A 21,773-nucleotide genomic window follows, 5' to 3' on the forward strand; every position below is an offset into this window, starting at 1 on the left:
AATAAACCAGGATCCATATCAATGTAGATAATTCATATCTATATCATATCCCCTTTGAAATGTAAACATTTAAAAACAATATTTGGGAATATAGGTGTAGTTTTTCCAAACTGTCTCCTGCTGTTTATTGGGAAAAGTATTTTCACTGTGGGGGTGTTTACAACAACCTTTCAGGGGGTCTTGTTCCATCAAACCATATGTGTCTGGAAGCAATTCATAGCTTCTCATCTTCTGTGAAAACAAAAGAAGAACCTCTTTTCCAAAGCAACATATCCTTAAACTCAAATTTTGGAATCAAGATACCTTTATGTTAGCTTAACATAGCAGTCCATATAATAAATCTCTCTCTCTCTCCTTAACTCCTTCATAGTCAAAATAAAAGTCAAAGAAAAACACAATAGTATACATAATCCGGACTCTCTGTGAATTTTCCATCTTTCCATGGCTTATTCTTTGTTTACTCCTTTTAATCTGTGACTTTCTGCACTTTGTCTCTTTAAAGACTTTCCTTTTTTTTAAAAAAACAAACATTTACTTCTTTTTAATACTGTCTATATTCTTTTTCTTCTCTCTCCCAAGCCTATATACATTTATCCAACATTATGACCCATTTATATGTATTTTTTATCTGAGTTTGCTTTTATAGCATATTTGTAATTATTTTCTGACCAGAAGCGCTTCTTGAAATGCTAAGTGCTTATGTCTCTAAGCTGTGACATTACATATGGTATTACCTGGTGCCATGCCAATTCCAAAATGGTGAAGCTGCTCACTGCTTCCAAGAGCCATACAGACCACCCCACTTTCAGGCACAAAGGCAGTCCACATTGCCATCAACCAAGTCACAGCATGCTTGACACAAACTCCATCCAAATGCTCTGTTTCCTGAAAGAACCTGAGGTCATGCTGGCAACACAGCCCAGAAAGCCAGTATTTCAAAATGTCATGGCATTTTGTTTGTTTGTTTTGCTACCTTTGAATCAGGAAAATCTCTCTTAAAGGAGCTGTGGCACACTGCCTGCAAACACCAAGAAGCTGTGTTAAGCTCTGTATTTTTGTATCTAGAGTCTCCTTCTAAGGCCTCTCAGGTTTGATGTGGATTTAGATAGCCACGTTGGTGCCAGTTTGTTGTATGGAGACACTTGTTTGTTCCCAGCTGCTCAGCCCCGATATAATCACACAGAAAGTTTATTAATTAAATCACTGCTTGGCCCGTTAGCTTTAGGTTCTGATTGGCTAACACTTACATATTAATTTAACATTTTTCTATTAATCTGTGCCTCACCAAAGGTTGTGACCTACCAGCAAAGTTTCACCATGTCTATCTCCAGTGGCAGCTCCATGGCATCTCTCCTTTCTCCTCCTTTCTTCTCCCAGCATTCAGTCCAGTTTTCCCTGCCTTCCTAGTTCTGCCTTATCAACAGGCCAAGGCAGTTTCTTTATTCATTAATTGATAAAAGCGACACATAGACAGAAGGATCACTGACACCATAATTACTTGGTGTTTTAAGTTTGGGTATCAAGATGATAGTCACTTTTTCCTTATCATGGCAAAATAGTTTTTTTTTCCTCCTTTTTGGAATGGGTCATTTAAAGATCATAAGAAATAAAGCTGTGTACAATCAGTATTCACTTCCCTGCCCCCTTGTTACTATCTGTATTCCAATGATATCCCTGATTATCCTTCCTAGGATTTCTAATTCTCATGTCCCTATGTGGAATGTATGTACTTGTCAAGTCTGGACCCTGAGAGATGTTGCCACATGTTCATCACATGTGTCTCGGAGAGCAGAGCTATACCCGCATCCGCCCAGGAGCTGGGAGCATGGCGTCTCCGTCTGAGACAGCAGAGCTGTCGAGTCTGAGCTCACTTCCTCTTCCTCCCAGCATTCTGTTCTGTTTACTCCTCCCACCTATGTTTTAGGGCAAGCAGCTTCTTTATTTAATTAACGAATGACCTTCCTCCATCATATGATATTGATGATGTCTTGCTTTCCCATAAAATGAAATAGTTTTGCTCGAGACATATGAACAACTTCAGCATAGTCTTACCAAGCAGGGTTATTTATTGCTCCAGTAAAAGTACAAAGACACCCACCATCCCAGTATTTAGGTAATATGTTATAGCCTAAAAAAATTAAGCCTGGAGAATTATCAATGAGGAAGGATAGCTTACAGACTCTGCGTCATTTTCAGAGATTGTTTGGAAATATACAGTGGCTGAGACCTTATCTTAATTCTCTATAAGAGACCTTACACCACTAAATAAATTTCTTAAAGAGAGCAGTGACCCAGATTTCACCAGACACATCACAGATGCTGCTAAACAGGTACCTGAGCAGGTGGAAAATGAAGCAGAGAAAGAGCAGACTGAACTCCATTCTTGCAACGTGAGTTCTGTGTCCAAAGACATAATATGGATTGGTGTGGGAGTTCCTTCTGTCTGTGTGTTGCTTTTCTTGGTTAATGAATAAAGAAACTGTTTTGACCTATTGATAGGGCAGAACTTAGGTAGGCAGGGAAGACAGAACTGAATGCTGGGAGAAGGAAAGAATCAGGAAGTTTCCATGGATCCACCGCCAGAAGTAGATGTGCTGAAACTTTCTGGTAGACCAAAACCTCTGGGTGATACACAGATTAATTGAAATGGGTTAAATTAAGATGTAAGAATTAACCAATAAGAAGTTAGGGATAATGGCCCAACCAGTGTTTTAAATAATACAGCTTCTGTGTGATTATTTCTGGTATAAGCTAGTTGGGTGGCCAGGAAGAACAAGCAGCCTACTCCTTCAACAATTAATAAAGGGCCAAACCCATAGTCAGCAATCTTGGGTAGGCTCCTAAGTAAACAGGACTCATTATGTTCGGGAAGTTTGTAATATAGGTCCACCAAGAAGCTGTACATCACCAACTATCACATGATCCTTCTTCTATCTCAGACTGCAACAGAACATTATAGGGTCAGAAATGTAGGCTCAGTAGTTGCACTTTGACCCTTCTGAGGTGGCAGGAAGTGCTAGGCTTCTTTTCATTCTTGTTCACATACACATAAACATTTTTCCTAGAACTTTTGAAAAATATTTTGCCTAGTATAATTTTTGGCATTATTAAAATGAGTTAAATTATAACTAGTAAGTGACATATTAGAGCCTTGAGCATATATCAAATAATTTTATATTTATATATGGGTCTGTATGGTTCTGTAGAAATTTTCATTTATCATTAAGACAAAGGAAACACACATATGGGTACCTGAATGCCCACTGTTCCCAATCTTTATATTACTTGTGAATATTGCATTTATAATAATATTAATACATATTTTATAGGAATTTTCTATTTTTAAACATTATTTTGATCTTACTAATTATATTGAAATGATTTTCTGCTTAAGTATACATTTTTTAGAACTACTCTCTAGTCGTTCTTAACCATTTTCTCCTTTCCTTCTATGATGTAGACACATGAACTCATCAACCTGCTGAAGATAATCTCAGACTCAGGCACTGAGGAGGTCCTTCCTTGCCTTCTCCTGAGAAGGTTTTGATGAAGTCACACACCACACACCTAGCTAGTTTTATTGTAATTTGTGGTGCTTTTTGCCTTTTATTTTTCATTTTTCATTATTTGTTGCTCCTCTGTAAAACTGAACTGAATTTCTATATTTCAACACCTTAGCATGTTTCCTGACCATATTTTTAATCCATATATGTTATGCATGTGTTATTATTTCTGTAGAGATCACACTATGTTATTTCCACCTAGAAATATTTAATATTTCTTCTATAGAAACACCTACTTTTCATTTTCTCCACTAATTTTTCTGGGGATAATGGTCAGCAAATATTCAGTGAAGTGGCATCTACTTATCTTTTCCTTTTTAACTTTTGGGAAAGTACTGAAACTTTTAGGATTCTAGGTATTAGCTTTCATTTAAACTCATGAAATTTCACAGATGAGGTAGAAGATGACTGGAGGTTTACATAGACTAGACAGTCATATGAATAATGATAACACAAATGAACATAGTAAATTGAAAAAGAAGAGCCCAGAATGACTAAAATCTATACAAAGCACTGAATGCTACTGAGGAAATCTGGAAAAGGGATATGTCATTCTTATGGAAGAGCACAAAATTTTGTTATTTAGTACCAAAGGGCCTGCTTTGAAAACATATATGCAGGTTATTGTTAACAGAGTTATCATGTTAAATTTAGGAATAAATCTGTATTGTATACATATATGCACCCAGCAACAATTACAGAAAAGTGAGGCACAAATTTGACGGAGCATGTATAAAGGTATATAGGAGGGTTTGAAAGAGCAAAGAAAAGGAAGAAATGTTGTAATTAAATTATAGTCTCACAAATAAATGGAATAACCTATTATATACACAGACATGCAGACACACACATGCATTGGTACATATCCACACACATTTGTGCACAAACATATGGATGCCCACAAACACACATTCAGACACAAAAAGAGAAGACAAAGTTCTCAAAATTAGCACACAATAGTTTGACTAGGAATAGGAGAGGATTTTTCACTTAGATTATGGATGATGGCTTTTTACAAATATATAATATTTATGTATTTATAATGAGTAAAATATTTTTAAGAAATGAAGTCACCAGAGAAACTGTAGTAGAGTTTATATTCTGCATGTTACCTACATGCACACATGGTCACATCTGATACCACAGTGCATGTTTATACACACACACATGCAGAGACACACACAGCACTATATATATATAGGTTTGAAAGAGCAAAGAAAAGGGAGAAATGCATACACACAAAGAAGAAAGTTATCAAAGTTAGCATAAATAGTGATTGTAAGAATGGGTGGATTTTAGATTATGTTATGGAGGATGGATTTTTACAAACACACAATGTTTTCATCTTTGAATTATGTAAGTTATTATGCAGAAATGAAGGCACCAGACAAACATTAGCAGAGTTTATTCTCTGGATGTCACCTACATGAACACATATGTGCCTTCTCTACATGAAAACTACTCTGCATACATATACACACAAACACACACACACAGAGCAAGTGTGCGTGAGAGAGATAGGTTAAATGCATATTGAATTTGACAGTTTGCTTTTTCTAAAACACCACTTAAATTATTTTTTTTCCACTATGGCTGTTTCGGTCATTTCATTCTCACTGGGTATTTTGACAAACTTGGGCTCAACAACACCATTCATATCTTTATTGCAAGCACTATTGTTATGGCACTGTAATATTCATAAAGTTCTAATCCGGGATGATGGCTCATGCATATAATCGAGACACTTGGGGTAACTGACACAGGCACAGGGCAGAGAGTCAGCACCAATTAGAACGAACCAGTATAAAATGGATGATTCCTGGTCAATAGCCAGTTTCTAGGTCCAAGCAGCCTGATATGCTCAGCCTCCAGGTGAAAATAGCTTGTTTTGTCTCTTCTCAATGATAGTCAGAGCCCAGGTTAAATGACTTTTTCTCCTGACTTTGTCCTGTCAATTTCCCTGCTTCTGCTGCAACAGATAGGGAGATGAGAGAGAAACAAAATAGCCGCCTTTGATGGAAAGCTCCCGAGTTACAACAGGCTTTGATTTCTGTACCTAGGATTGAGTGCTCCCCCTCTCTCCATTGAATGTTCCAAATCCATTCTGTATTTGATTGTACACACTCAGTCAGTCACAGGCAAACTTCACACAGGGCTTTTGCCAATCAGACTCCTGACTGCAATACACCTCTCAGCTGGTTTTAGGTTCTAGTCAGGTCTTCCCTACAACCTACCTACAAGTGAAGGAGAGCTGCTTCTGAGACCTGAAAGGAGACACAACCAGTGGAAATGCAGTAGGTACTGTGGGGGTGGCATGGTGGGCTTTCCTCCATTTCTTCTCTGAGTGATTTTATAGTATTTTATCTGTTGGAAATTTATTCCCACATCTGTATTTAGTCCTCAGGCTGATTTTCTTTTAGAATACATCATTTTTACCTATTGTTGGATTCTGGCTTTATCTGAAACTGGGTGATTTAACTTGATATCAATATCCAACAGAGATAGGGACCTCTTGCTTTTCACACAGTTTTTATGCACCTACTATGTGTAGAATTGATTATTGTGTATAGTTCTCACCCTGACACCCTGAGACAATGAAACTTAGAGCTAGAACATTTGCTGATATCCCTCTTTGTCAAGTAGGATTTTGTTTTCATTGATAATTGTATTTCACACAGCATATTACTATTTCTGTTTCCCCTCACCCAAATCCTGCTAGGTACCCCATGCTTACCATCCACTTACCCAATCTACACTGTCTGTCATTCTTTATAATATAAGGCATACTACTACTACTACTATGATTAATACTCCTAACAACAACACTATTTATAGTAAATTTTAATAGAGAAACCAGGTTAGAATGAAAGAAGTAAATAAACAATCTGGAGATAAATAGCCAAAGAAAAGCTACAAGAATCACATAGATATGATACAAAAATGATTTTAATCACAGGAATCTTATAAAAATATAAAACTGGAAACCATTAATATGTAGACAAGGGCACTGCAAGGTTAAATAAAAAGCCCTGATAAAGCGCTATGAGACAAATAACCTCTAAAAATGCCATTGAGTACTTTTTGTGGAGCCATTTACTTGAAGGCCCTGCCCTTAAGAGGGATTTGTATATGCAGGGAGACTTAAATGGTGAAATTTAACTTTTGATGTACTTTGATTATCAATTAGTCATAGCTTCTGATTTAGAGATGGGGGTTTGTTCTGACACTCTTTTCCCTGGTACCCAATGAACATCCCTCAGGGAGAAGAGAACTATAACAATGACATCCTACCTCATTACCTTTCTACTGCTGTCATGATTCTCACATATTCTACTTTCCAAGACAGGTTCTGTTGTCAGGTGCCGATTGTTACCACTGTGCAGCAAATCAATCTGTTTACTCCTGCTCTCTGTTCCCTGTATTATTTGAGATTAAACATGTAAGAGGCCGGCCGGTTTACACTCTCAAGGAAGGAACATTTCACCAAAATATTCTTTCTCTTTTATTTGTGATTATGATTTTATTATATTTCCCCTTTCCTTTTTATTTATACCCTTCTAATTATAAATTAACACTCTCTTTCTAATACATGTTCTATTTTTCACTAGTTGATATTGCATGTATATATGCTATTCTGTCTATATAATATTGCTTGTAACTTTTTTTCAGGAGTGATTGTTTAGAGTTGTAATCATTTTGCATCTAACATGAAGCAATCAACAGCTGTTTTCACCTATCTCTTCAAGGAGGTAAGTCATATAATTTAATAAAGTTAAATTAATTTGAGTTGCTTCTTGAAATCATGAATCATTTTCATTTATATTTTTTACAAATCATCCTGTGGCTATGTACATCCTATGCCATTTATTCTTCATTTTCTAAAGCAGCAACACTTTAATACAGTTTCCTATGTTGTGTTGACCCCCAATCATAAAACTGTTTGTGTTGCCACTGCATAATTGTTATTCTGCTACTGCAATTAATTATAATGTCAATGTCTGTGTTTCCTTGTGGTCTTAGGTGACACTAGTGACAGAGTGGTTTGCTTCTGAAGGGGTTAAGACTGAAAGATTGAACACCATGGTGTTATGTAAATTTTATTTTTTTGTGTGTTTCTTTTCTTATGAAATATTTTAAGAGGGTAAGAGTTCAGGTTCAGGATAATTGTAAAGTGACACACATTAGAAATATCTCAGCAAATGAAACAACAATGAAAATATTTCTTCACTTACAGACCTCAGAGTAAGAAACTCACATGCCTCAAAGTTAATGGAATAACAGATTGAATACACAGCAGGGAATGTTGAAGTTATAATTAGATGCAGATACTCATATAGCTGATAATTAAGTAAATAGGTGCAGAAGAGGAAGTGACCAGAGTGTAGTCACTTTCTTTTTATCATGCATACATGCTTTGAAAAACTTCTGCTTCCCTTTCATCATCAGTTCAGAGTGAACGAATGACAGCCTGAGAGACACATGACTTCCAGGCCCATTAGCGTCCCCAGTAGTAGTACGTGAAGGAGAACAAGGGAAGTCTCTGTGTAGTGCTCAGGCTTCTAATAGACTCCTCTTTTCCTTCCTGGATTTCTGCACCTCTGTTTAGATTTCTATAGCAGCTTTACATGACAGAAAGCAAAGAAGAGAACAATCTGAACAGAACAGACTGTTTATTTCAAACAACAATGCAAAGAGAGTCTGTTTGGAAAGGAGTACCTACCTTGGTCTGAGTCTAGAAGAGTTTGTTCAAGGTGTATACAAAAATCCTCACCCAGAATTTGAGAAGTCCTATAATGAAGTTTATTTACCTGATTGAAAGTCACACAGTAGAAATTGGTTGTGCCTTTGACTATATAACAATCTCTCCAACAGCCCCTATCTGAGAGAACTTTTTCTCAATGGCTCATAGATTTGGAATCCCCTGTCAGTTTCTAAGTTTAATAAAAGTGAGAATCACAGGATGAATGTATTAACCATGAATCAGTGACTTTGATGACATCTGTGTTGAGGTTTCCCATGGAGAATTTAGGGAGAAGTAGCTGGGACTGGAGTTGAAGGAAATGTAGTTATCTTTCTGGTTAGGAAAGAAAAGTTAGTTTTCATTCTGGATATTCTTGATAATGATCCATGTGGATGGTCATGCCAATTCTGAATCCTTTCTTATCCCAAGTTTTTATCCTTAGCCCATGTACTATCAATAGCCAAGTATAGGAATCTGAGGGTATACTTGCTGTGGGAGTTGGACACTTGGGGGAGGCTGCTCATTTATTTTCTGGCAATCCAGACTCCTGAAATAATCACATAGAAATCTGTATTAATTGCCATGCTGTATGATATGACCAGTACCTTAAGCATTTTTCTACCCAGTCCTTACCTCTTAAATCAACAAATTTCTATTAGTCTGTGCATACCACAAGGGTATGACTTCCCAGCAAGTTTCCAAAGTCTGTCTCCTTCTGAGGCAGCTAAATGGCATTTTTGACTCTGCCTATTCTTTCCTCGTCTGTCTGCTTGGAATCCTCACATTGCCCTATTCTGCTAAGCCACTAGCCGAAAAAGCTTTATTCATTAAATAATAAAAGCAAAACACAGACAGAAGCACTTCCCACACAATTTTCCCTTTCTTTTTAAATAGAAAGGAAGGTTTTAACTTTAACATTGTAAATTTTACAATATATATATATATATATATATATATATATATATACAGGTATTAAGCAAGAATTATAGTTATATAATTTATCTTAAATTTGTATCGATGAACCAAGATCCATACCAATACAATTCTGTATAGCATACACTCGCTTAAATTTATCTGTTGTTTTAGCTTTTCTAGCATGAAAGCAAACTCAAAAAGCATCTTAAATTTTCTGGAATATGGAAAAGAAAGTGATACTCAGCATGTTATGAATTCAAGATGGGAATAGCTTGAAATTAAAATTGATTTCAATTGAGTTAATTAAGATCACAAAGTTCTGTCTCTGTTTTGGAATCATTAACTGTGTGCCAGAAGTCATGAGAACACTTAAATAATTGCCAAAAAAATCATATGGCTACTGGAAAATTGTCATTTTTCATCCTTAGTGATTTCAAGAAAAGAGGCCTGAATATGTTTCCTCAAAAGTGATGACAAAAGGCATAGCACATAGAAGGAAACATGTGCTTTCCCTTACCAGCATGATCCACATTACTTGAATATATTAATTCTGATGGAGAATCATATTTCAGCATAGGCAGAGTACAGCGTGAGCAAATTATCCTCTCCTTTAGATTATAGCATCTCTGTCCTCCCTAGAGCCCTCTGCACACTTATGTAGCATTTCCACTTTGGACTACGTCATTGCAAATAATTGTTTACAATGCTCTCTGTTGGTCTTCTGAATAAAACCAGAGGCCTCAGAGATCTCCAAGATGATGGAAGAAAGGGGAAAGAAAGGCAAGCTCACAAACTGTAGGGCCTGACATTGTTATTGTTCTAGAAGACGTCCCTGACTATGTAGTGTCATATAAAGAAACAGAGCTTTTGAATACCTTATGTAAAAAATTCATTTGTAGTAGGTTAGAGGAAACATCGTCAGAATTGCTCTGAGAAACAGTTGGTTCAAACACTCTGTCCAGTAGGGTCTGGAGAAGAAAAAAAAAAAAGATCAAACACTGTGGCTATGAAGTCAGACTCTTGTTTTGAGCTTCTGTAGTGATTTTAGATTCTTGATTTCAGTGATTAATCTATGTATATAGTATCTAGTTTCACTGCTTTCTTGTTATTGGCATTAATTTTTCTCCTTACATACCATCTTTTTGGTTTACACTGTCTTGGAAGATATTGCTGGAAATTCTCCAGACATGCAAGGATATTTTTTATAGTAGTGCAAGAGAGGGTTGATGCAAATGTTTATGTGATACTATAGATCTGTCTCTATTATAATCCTTGGAACTATATTCTCTTTTTCTACCAACTAGAAGTTCCTCACTACCCCTGGGATGTCTTTAGGAAACTCCTTGTTTAAATTCCGTTCTATTGGTGAGTGAATCCTCTAAAGGTTCTACTAGTTCCAACCATGAATCCTTGGCCCTGTTACTGTGGAGTGAAACATATTTGGGAAACTGCATATTAACACGCAGTTCATTTAAGGAATTTGCAGAATATAAAATAATTACAAGTGTCTTAAAACCAGGTCTTTGTTGCTTCTAATATCTTAATGACTAGATTGAAAGCAACTTTTGAGTGCATGGCACCATTGTCTGTTTTTCGTCCTTACCTGCAGTGGCCAAGATTCAGTAGCCATGCTTGTGGAGTCAGCAGCTGTCTCTGGGAATGACTGCCGAACTATTCATCCAAGGACCAGACAAGAATGCAATGAACAACAAAGACCATCTTTTAAGGTAGTTACAACTCTCGCTGTCAGCTACGGATAATAATAGCATGCAATGGATTTTTCCACATGTCTGTCTTGCACAGAAATATTATCCAACCCATATAACTAATTTACCACCACATGTTTTATTCAACTCTGCCAGAAATAAAAATGGGCTTTTGAAATGGTTAGAGTTTATAGGCTGAGGAAGATGAGGTGAAAATATAGGGAAAGCTAGCATCCCTGCTAGGAAAAGAATTTTTTTTTTGAAACTTGAGTTGAGAGTACCCACACTTCACTAAGTAGCCCATTATCTCTACTGTTTAAATGATCATGAAACACCACTGGTTCCCTGAGAGTAAGATTTTGTGGAAATGTAAATTAGTTTTCCATTGGGATCTCAAGAGAAGTTATAGATGTTTAAATATCACCCCATTGAAAGGAATATTATCAGCACATGAAGTAGTTTGCAGGATACAGAGATACTACCAGTGAGATTGGGTAGAATAACTATGTTATTCTTAATACGGCAAAGGAGAAAAGTAACTAAACATATTTTGCATAAATTAATGGAGATTACACACAGAATATTATATGTTTTTTTTTTCTACCTTGTAAGACAGTAGAAGGGTTGTAGTAGAGATGTTGGTAATATAATATGGGAAGGTGCATTGCTAAGGTGAGGCCATTGAGACAGTGATTGTACATTAGTGAAATCACAGCATAGCTGTCTTTTTCTGTTTGTATGGAGGGGCAGGCACGATTAAGAGGTCTGTGACTGGTTTCTACCTGGGAAATGCACATTAGGGTCAGAGGTATCTGTGAGTGGCGTTGGAAACAAAATGGATATTTCTGTGTATAATGAGACGTGTGTCTCTTGGTGAGTGTCAGCTCTGACTAATAATGCTTGTATAATGTAGAAACTGCATCAGGTAAGGTCTGGGAAGCTGATGATTTGATATTGGTTTTTAATACAGTAGGTATATTGAATGAAAGAAAAGGAAGTGTCTACTAGGATTTATTATATCTATGGAGGATAAGGTGTAAGATGGATCAAATTAGATTAGCAATACAGAGAACCATCTACTAACCTAAATCTTAGAACTCATTGATATCTTGTAGCAATAGGAAGGAAGTGACATAGAAAAATCAAAAGATATATCTTGTAACCTGCTTTTCATAAAGATAAATAGAAAATCAATGAGCTGGAAAGTACATATTAATCTTTATTTTATTGAGGTATCTGAAAAAATGTTTTTCAAAATTTCTAGCATTACAAAAATGTTTCAGTAAGCAAAAAACTAATCTCTCACAGCCTGCTATGTGCTTTCACTGGATATGGGACAGAACAGATTAAAAACAAATAATTTTGTACACTGTGAAGGCAGAGAATCTGAGCACCATGGCCACATAACCCCGTTAGTATATTGGGTACATAAACTGACACAGTAGAAGGCTAATCAGTCCTTCATGACTATTTCATGTGTGCCATAATAAATAATGCTTCATCACTGGAGACGTCCCTGTGGATATTAAAGACTGGAGTACAGAATAAGTGGGGAGAGAACTACTGAGGAAATTAAATAGGAGGAAAGAAACGAGTGATTTCCAGTTGACTGAGATAGCACAGTGTTCACTACTGACTTCAGGAAGGCGTGGAACTTACCAAAAATCCAGAGGTTAGTATAGAGATGTAGTGGGTTTGCTGAATATTTGCTGGGTCCCCATCTTTGTAAAGTTAGAATCTTTTGGTAGATAAAAGGTATTTATACCCAACCTACAAAGGTTGTGCATAAAATGAGATTGCATTCTGGAGGAGGTCAGAGGCTGGACAAGCAGAGGAAGCTCAAGTGTGATATATGAAGGGAAGTTTTATGATGTGTTCAGGTTCCTAATGAAAACAATTGAATGGAGCAAATACTTTTCAAGAAACTTTTGTATGGATTTAAACCCTGACTAGAGCTTATATCCACTTATGAGTGATTCTATACCATATTTGTCTTTCTGGGACTGTGTTACCTCACACAAGATAATTTTTTTCTAGTTCCTTTTCTTTGACTACAAATTTCATGATGTTATTGTTTTTTTTTCTGCTGACTAATACTCCATTGTGTTAATGCATCATATTTTCTGTATCCATTCTTTGGCTGAGGGTAATCTAAGTTGTTTCCAACTTTTGGATATTATGAAAAATACTGCTTTGAACGTATCTCAGACTTTCTTTTATATGCATTTCCATTCTGTCTAAAGAGGTTGAATAATTTTTTAAGTGTATTTTTGCCATTTGAGATTCTTCTGTTGAGAATTTTCTGTTTTAACCTGTACCCCACTTATAACTGCATTATTTGATATTTTGATGTCAGGTTTCTTGAATTTCTTGTATATTTTGACCAGCCCTCTGTCAGATGTGGGGTTAGTGAAAATCTTTTCATATTTTATACTCTGCTGTTTTGTCTTACTGACAGTATCCTTTGTCAGGTCCCACCTATTAATTGTTGATTTCTGTGTCTGTGCTACTCTTGTCATATTCAGGACATTGTCCCCTTTGCCAATGAATTCAAGGATAATTCCTACTTCATAGTATGTACTCATTCATAAGTAGATCTTAGGTGTAAATTAAAGGATAGCCAGACTAGAATCCACCGAGTCAGAAAAGATAAATATCAATGAGGGACCGAAGAGAGATATGTGGGTTTTCCCTGAAAATGGGAAATAGCAGAGATCCCCTGAGTACTCTGGGGGTGGGGGTGATGCGGAGCTGTGGGGATATGGGGATTCAGGTTGTGTGGATTGGGACTGGGATGAATGGAGGGAATAATGATAGAGATATCTTGAATGGGGAGCATTTTGCGGTTAGGGGAAATCTGATGCCAGTGAAACTCCCCAGGATTCCATAAGAATTATCCCAGTTAAGACTCCTAGCAATAATGGAGAGGCTGACTTTACTGGTCTCTTATAATCAGATTGGTTACTATTCTAATTGTCATCAGAGAGCATTCATCAAGTAACCGATGGAATTAGATGCAGAGATCCATATCCGAGCACCCTGCCAATCTCCAGGGCCCTGTTGAAGAAAGAGAGGAAAGAATGTATGAGTCATTGGTCAAGATCAAGACAGGCAACCCCACAGAGCCACTGTACCTGAGTTCATTGGCGTTCTTGATCTCTGGGTTAATGGCTAGGGAACCCACATGGGACTGACCTAGGCTCTCTGCATGTGTGTGGCAGTTGTGTAGCTTGGTCTGTTTGTGGGATCAGGACCTGTCCATGGTGCTTGAGCTGGTTTTGGGGAACCCTATCCCAAAGCTTGTTTGCCTTGTCCAAACTTGATACTTGGTCTTGCCTCAACTTGTTATCCCTTGCTTTGTTGACTTTCATGGGAGGCCTGCCCTTTTCTGAAAGGAGATAGAGGGGGCCAGTATTTGGGGGAAGCTAGAAGGAAGGTGGGTGGGAGGGGATGGGAACAGTGGAGTGTGGGGAAACTGTGATATGTATATTACAGTTTCACAGAAGGCATCTAGCATAAATTAACATAGGTGAAGACAATCAAATCTATCTATTAGATCAATAGTCATCTATGTTTGTCATTTATAATTAGACTAATCAGGTTCTTTAGATACATAGAGATTATACTCAGTATAGACAGATAATCTTCAACTTTTTCAAAGAGCTGTAGATAGTTAGTGCTTCCTGTCCATAGTGATATATGGAAGAAATAATTGATGCTGATAGATTAATTCTATGTTGAACATTGATTATTATTTGACTTAATAGCTCCTTGGTTTTGAAATCTTGATATCACTTGACACTTGTTCACAGATGACACTTGGTGTCCCAAGTGCTTTACCATGGTTATTTTTAATATCATACTACTTAATATAGTGCATTGGCTCAGAAATTTGCATTATTGATTACATAGAGTGAATATCCTTGAGGTCCTTGAATTGTTTTCAATGGATTTCTTTTCCCTTTAAGGTAAAATATTCCTGGGTCAGAATTTGGCTCAGTCAGTAGCATTCATACTTCGAAATTATGAACATCTGAGTTTATTTCTGGAAGAAACAGGTAAAATTCCAGAAATAGTATTCTGGGCATGCAATCCCAGGGAATGAATGACAGTGACAGATTTTTGAGTTTTGCAATATTTCCAAACTAGGTTACTTGGTGAATTTTAATGAATGTAACTGTTTCTTTTTTTAATATTTATTTATTTATTATGTATACAATATTCTGTCTGTATGTCTGCAGGCCAGAAGAGGACACCAGACCTCATTACAGATGGTTGTGAGCCACCATGTGGTTGCTGGGGATTGAACTCAGGACCTTTGGAAGAGCAGGCAGTGCTCTTAACCACTGAGCCATCTCTCCAGCCCCTGAATGTAACTGTTTCAAGTGAACCTGAACATAGGAGATATCTCAGAAAATACCCGGCTTCCAGGAGAGTTCTATTGATCCATTATGACACAGGCAACCCTAAAAGAACTCAGTTTCTATGAAGAAATGAGGGAGCCTGGTCCCCGTAACCCTATATTTTGACTGGTTATTATTTTCTGAAATAATCTCTCTGTTACAATGAAGAATTTCTTCATTATGAAGGAAGCCTCCATTTTTTAGTGTATAAGGGTAAAGTTTTAGAAGTTGCTAAGTTACATTAATAAGTTGTGGATGTCACTTTTCTTTTCTTACCTATAAATTCATCTCCACTGAGTATTTACATTTCTAATAGCAAGTAATGTCTCCCTGTTGTTGAGCAGGTCATGAGCACAAATAGAGGTTCATTGGATACCACTCAGATATGTGTGTTAGTACTGAAAACTTAAGGTTATTGTGCCATGCTGTTCATTGAAGTGGTTCATAGCCATCATAGCCATTTAGGACATGAGATTCTCTTCCTCCTTCAGAAGCTTGCACAATCATCCATGAGATGCATCTACAAAACACTTCACACCTAGTGCTGATGGAACATTGCAGTGCACTGGCAGAAAAGTTGGGAGGAGCTAGATGATCAGGAAGAATGCTGTGATATTGTGTGTCCCAGTAATAGCAGAAGCTCCACCTATAAACTTTCTACAATATGACCATAGAAAAATTAGATGAATAAGGATGACAGCAATGAACTGCTATACAGGAGAAAGAAAAGTCCACTAGGTCTCAAATGAACACAAACAACTTTAGGCAGTTGAGGAAAGCTGGAAATGGAAGATTTGGCCTTTTGCAGGAAAGAGCACAATTATTTGTCTTCTGCCCAAAATCCAGCTTTGAAAACATACATGCAGGTAGCATTAGACTTACTGATCAGTTTATATTTAATAACATATATGTATATCTATCTATCTATCTATCTATCTATCTATCTATCTATCTATCTATCTATCTATCTACATATGCAAAAACAATTAGTGGACAAGAGGCTATGAATTTGAAAAACAAGCGTTAACTGGTATATGGGAGGGTTTGAAGACAGGAATGAATATATGTTGTAATTAAATTATAATCACAAAAATAAAAATAGAGATAACAGCCAAACACTTGCATACACAAATGCACATGGATACATACATAAGCACAAGTACTGACAGATACGCACACAAACATATACACACACAAATAAAAGAAAGAGTTAGTTCTTCAAGTTAAAACACAATAGTGATGTTAGAGATAGGGGAGAATTATAGATTATGTTATGAATTGTGGGCTTTAGATATGCATAATATTTGCATATTTATATTAAATAAGACATTCTAAAGAAATAAAGGTGACAGAGAAAACAGTTGAGTCTGTTTCTGTATATTACCTTTATGCACACTTGTGGTCTTTCCTCAGTGTATAACTGCATGTGAACACACAAGCACCTAGAAACATAAACACACATGCACACACACACATACATACAGATATATTTGAAAGTTTTTTCATAGTACATATTAAATTATTCCTTGATATTCATGCTCATAGGGTACATTGCTTGACCAGGGGTAGAACTCAACATTTCTTTCTTTAATTTAATCCTCATTTTGTAGGTCACTCTAATACTTCCAATTTCATGTGATGGCTCATGTGTACATTTATAGCAGTTATGGAAATCGACATAGGAAGACAGAAAATATTCAGCCGCAATCTGCACTTAGCTGCCCAGAGTCACATTCAGGAGGGCTCATACAGAAATGAAGGCTTTCTCATAGGACACCAGGATCTATTCCCATGGAGCCAGGTACATGCTCACGCCCCAGGCACCTTTGATTGTTTTCATCTGTTACCAATTAGAGCCAGCTTACATGTTAAATTACTGTTTTTCTGCCTTTCTAGTTTCAGTTTCCCTGTTTCTGTGGTAACATAGAGGGAGGGGGAGAGAGACATGCAATAGCAGCTAAGACAGAAATCTCCATAGTTACAGCAGGCCCTTGATTTCCATTGGTAGCTTTGAGATCTGTCTTTTGATTGGCCCAAATCCATTCTCTAGATGACTGTACACACTCAGCCAATCAGGGATAACAGGAGATAATATCATTCCCTTCACAAAGGGGTTTTGTCAGTCGGGCTCCTGGCTGGAGACCAGCTCACAGCTGGTTCCTGGTTCTAGCCAGGACCTGACTATAACCTACTAGTCAGTGAAGGAGGATTGCTACTGAAACTTGTGAGGAGACAGAGCCAATTGACATCCAGCATAGCCAGGTACTTGCTAAGATTTCCCACATGCTGACTGTGTCACCTGCTCCTTTTTTTTTCTGTACAGTAAATGTGTCCCTGCTTCTTAAGCCGCTGCGTCCCTTTTAAGATACATCAGTGTCATATAGCTTTAGATTTTGGCTTTATATGCAATGCATGGGATTCCTCTTCACCTTCAGTATCTAACCAAGACAGGAGACCTACTTGCTGCTCCTTACACTCCCTTCAAGGACCTACTCTGTGAATAATTTTCTTTAAGTGCACCTCTTATATGGAAACAAGAAACTCTGACAGCTAATAGCTGAAGCATTTGCTGACACTATGTTTTATTTGCATGTGGTCTTTTCCTTGTGTTGGACCTCATAGTCCAGTTACCAAGGAGGAGTCACCCCAAGAATACACTCTCACACTGCAGTTGATGCCAAAGCAAGAGGATTTTAATTCTGCCATGGCAGGGTCACTGAGCATCAATGCCAAGGACCCCAAATGCCTGTCACAAGCCACGTTTAAAGCAAAAAGCCATAGAAACAAGGGGGGGACTCGAGGGTTGTTTTCCAACTATTAGGATTGGTTTTTTCAGGGGGCTTCCAATAACAAGTGGTCTGAGCCAGGGCTGGAGAGCAGTTGCCAGATCAGGCGAGGTAAAAGGGAACATCTGGGGGTCATTCTGATCCTTTTCCAGGGACAGAATCAAAACATTTGTGGGCATCTGTGGGTTATCTTGTCCCAATTCTAGGAACAGAGCTCTATTTGGAGAACATCCATCCACAAGGATATAGGGAGATGGAAATTTCCAAACATTTCAGTAGTGCATGTATAGTTGTTAGATCCCCAGGAAGTGGGGGGAGCACTAAGGCATTAAGGCTGAGAGGGCTCAGAATTAGCCTCAGAATTGTCTTAAATTTCTACATTTTCTCCTCCCAATTCTGGGATTTTTGGAGATCTCTCTTAAGAGCCTGGTACTGGTGTATGAGTACTAAAGCTTGATTAATGCTAAGTCACTCGTGAATGAACATCAGGAATTGATTGAAAATACAAGGTCCAAAAGTTAAGAAGAGTAGCAGGATGAGTAATGGACCGGTGATCATGGAGATGAGGGTTGTGAGCCAGGGGGAATGGTTAATCCATGTCTCAAATCAACCTTGTTGTGCCTCTCTATCTCATTGTCTCTTGTCTAATCTGTCTCTATGTTTGGCCATTGAATCTTTAACCCCAGAATGATCTATGTAAAAACAGCATTGCTCCTTTAAGGCAGCACACAGCCCTCCTTCTTTAAGGAACAACAGATCTAATCCACATCTATTCTGTATCACCACTTCGGAGAGCGAGGTCATTGATTCCGTGATCTTAGAAATGGACTGCTGTAAGGCTCTTAAGTCTTAATCCATGGCTGTTCTTAATTCACTAAAGTATTGATGAGTCTGCACCAGAGTGGCAGTACCGGTGCCAACACCAGCTGCCACTCCAAGGCCTAAGATTACTGCTAGGGTCAGGGAGATGGGCTCTCACTGATAGCAGCTTGGGTGTTTGTCAAATTCATCCTCAAAACTGGAGGCACTACGATAATAAATTATGGGGACTAATTGAACCATCACACAGAAATCAGAAGCATCATTAAAGATAGTAGTAGAGATACAGGGAGTTAATCCAGTGTTTCAGGCCCACCATAAGTCAATGGAGGGTACCAGGTATCTTGTTTTCTGCTGTTCTGGGGCTCAGGAGAGTTTGGTTACACTGGTGTTGATAATGTGGGGTTGGAGTTCCCAGACATAGGCCCTTTTCCGATACTTCTGTCAAGGTTAACTTTTTCTGTTGCCCTCAACTACAGGGTGTTGAAGATGCCAGATGAGGCTATTCCCTCGTAATAGGGAGGTCCTCCTGAGAGGCATAGCCATCAAGATTGTGTCAAGCTGGAATCAGTACTATTTAGCAAAGAAAAACCTCCCTGCACAAGGTTGAATAGTCATTGACTTGTGTTGGGAAGCACCTGCAGAGAAGCAGGGGGAGTAGTGGGAGTAGCCCAGCCTACAGCAGCAGGGGTAGAAGGGTTTTTGAAAGCTGGTCAGATAATACTTGGTTGGGTCCTGCTGTTTGGCTTGGAGGAATCTCTACCTTTAGCTTAATGGTGAAGGTTGCACCTAAATCTTGTTAATGTACCCTGTCTGGGAAATACCATCGCATGCCCCAAGTCCTTCCTGACACCCATGGAGACAGTCCTGCTGCTTGCCCCTGGGAAGTAGAAGTGATGTTTAAAGGTAGACAAGTGAGGGAGACACCACAGGTCCCTGTGCTCCTCATGGAGCATTGCTTTGGGGAAGTATAAATTTTGTGGACAGTTATCCAGTCCCAAGAAGGACTAGGTTTCCAATAAGCATCCCCAGCAGTTTCACATCCCCAGCTACTATACCACAGTATAGGTAGTGTAAACCCCCACAACATTGAGTTGCAGCCTGATTTTGACCATCTCAGGGGCAGACGTAAAAATCTAGCTTTCCCAAGTGGCATCTGTGTTCAGGACCCCTGCATCCGAATTTTCCTTGAGGGGAAAATCTTCTGCCAGCCTCCAGGGGCAGCTGTTGGGGATATGCATCTCAGATATCCCAGTAGTCTAGCCCTGCTACCATTTGACAGAAATCAGGGGTGAGGGCAGCCCACCATGTGTGGGGGGGGCTATTTTGGAGGTGGCTCATACCACTTCTCTGGTTTGTTAGGAAACCTGCCAAGTCAATTTCTGGGATACATGGGGGTCGCTCTAAATGGGCAGGGGTATCAAAGCAAAGGCTAGCAAAACCGACAACATTAGCCTGTTTTGACAAGTCTTAACTTTCGGGGATTTATGGCTCACTGAAGCTTCCATTTCGAAAGTCCTCTGTCATCGTCCTCCGGAGGTGCTGGCTTAGTGTGGGACATGTGGATCTAGGCCGCAATGCCATCCACTTTGAGGGTGGTGGTATTGTGAGGAACATGGCATAAGGTCCCTTCCAGCGAGGTTCAAGGCTCTGGGACATATACAGAATCACCAACTTGGAACGGGTGCAAGACTTGGAGTGTCTGGACCGGTAGGCAGTGGTCAGGGGCTTCCACATCTGGGCTTGGACAATCTAGAGGGCCTTCAACTGTGCCTGTATATCGGGTTTGTGAGTAGATGGGTCAGGAGGGACTCTTAAGGAGGCTAAGAGGGGAGGCCCCCCATATAGGATCTCATAGGGGTTAAGTCCAGGCTGAGATGGGGTATTCCGCACAGGGAACAAGGCTAGCGGGGAGGAGCTGTACAAAGTTTTTAGCACCAATTTCCAAGTCTAATTTGGTCAGGGTCTTTTTAATGGTTCTATCCATCCTTTCAACCTGTCCTGAACTCTGGGGTCTGTATGCACAGTGTAATTTCCAATTGATCCCCAGTGTCTGGGCCACAACCTGATTAGCTAGGAGATAAAGGCTGGGCTGTTGTCAGACCCAATTACCTTGGGCAGGCCAAACCAGGTAAAAATATCTTATAGTATCTTCTTTACCACAAATTGAGCCATTTCTTGGTCGGTGGGAAAATCTTCTGTCCATCTGGAGAAGGTTGTAGTGATAGGAGCAGCGGGCTGAGGCCTGGCTCCCAGCTAGCTTTACCCGAAATAATTACATGGAAACTATTCATTTAAACACTTCCTGGCCCATTAATTTCAGTCTCTTATTGGCTTATTCTCACATCTTGCTTTAACCCACATTTAGTAACCTGTGTTGCACCATGAGGTGGTAGCTTACCAAGAAATATCCTAACCTGCGTCTGTTCTTCTTAAAAAAATAATAAAGGCAGGGGGTGTTCTTCTTGAACATGGGGCACAGGACAGACACACACAGCGGAACAAACACAGACATGACATGGCGGCTCCCACGTGGGTCCACTTTAATGGGGGAGGGAAACACAGAAGGGCAAAAGGGACATGCGGGACACATGAGGAAAGGCAGAATGAGGAGGGGGGCCTCGTGTGGCCCTGCCTTTTAATGGGGAACGCAAGGGTATCTGGGAATATCCCATACCTGCGCGCAGGTGTGCACACAGGTAACCATAGTCCAAGAGGAGTCTGGGAGTTGTAGTTTTTCAAAAGAACAACATACCACCCTTTTTATTTTGTTAAAAAAATTGGGGGCCTCAGAGGGTAGGGAATAGGGGCGTAGCCCGGTCTTTCATGACTGCTTCCTG

The 21,773-nt window shown here is 38.8% G+C and overlaps 1 long non-coding RNA gene across 3 annotated transcripts in view; it reads left to right on the forward strand.

Annotated features, from left to right (window-relative positions):
• The window catches only part of LOC113455726, a 41,145-nt gene that overhangs the window by 6,273 nt on the left and 13,099 nt on the right, over nucleotides 1-21,773 (forward strand). The window contains exons 2-5 of one of the 3 annotated variants that reach the window (XR_003376714.1): nucleotides 3,461-3,540; nucleotides 5,759-5,861; nucleotides 7,233-7,312; nucleotides 10,829-10,946. This is a non-coding gene — a long non-coding RNA (uncharacterized LOC113455726). Of the gene's footprint in view, nucleotides 1-3,460; nucleotides 3,541-4,445; nucleotides 5,862-7,232; nucleotides 7,313-10,523; nucleotides 10,585-10,828; nucleotides 10,947-21,773 lie in introns of those variants that run through there. The other 2 variants (XR_003376715.1, XR_003376713.1) reach the window with 2 other exon arrangements.

The sequence above is a fragment of the Microtus ochrogaster genome, unplaced genomic scaffold, assembly GCF_000317375.1.
Source record: "Microtus ochrogaster isolate Prairie Vole_2 unplaced genomic scaffold, MicOch1.0 UNK94, whole genome shotgun sequence".
In the NCBI taxonomy this organism is placed as follows: domain Eukaryota; kingdom Metazoa; phylum Chordata; class Mammalia; order Rodentia; family Cricetidae; genus Microtus; species Microtus ochrogaster.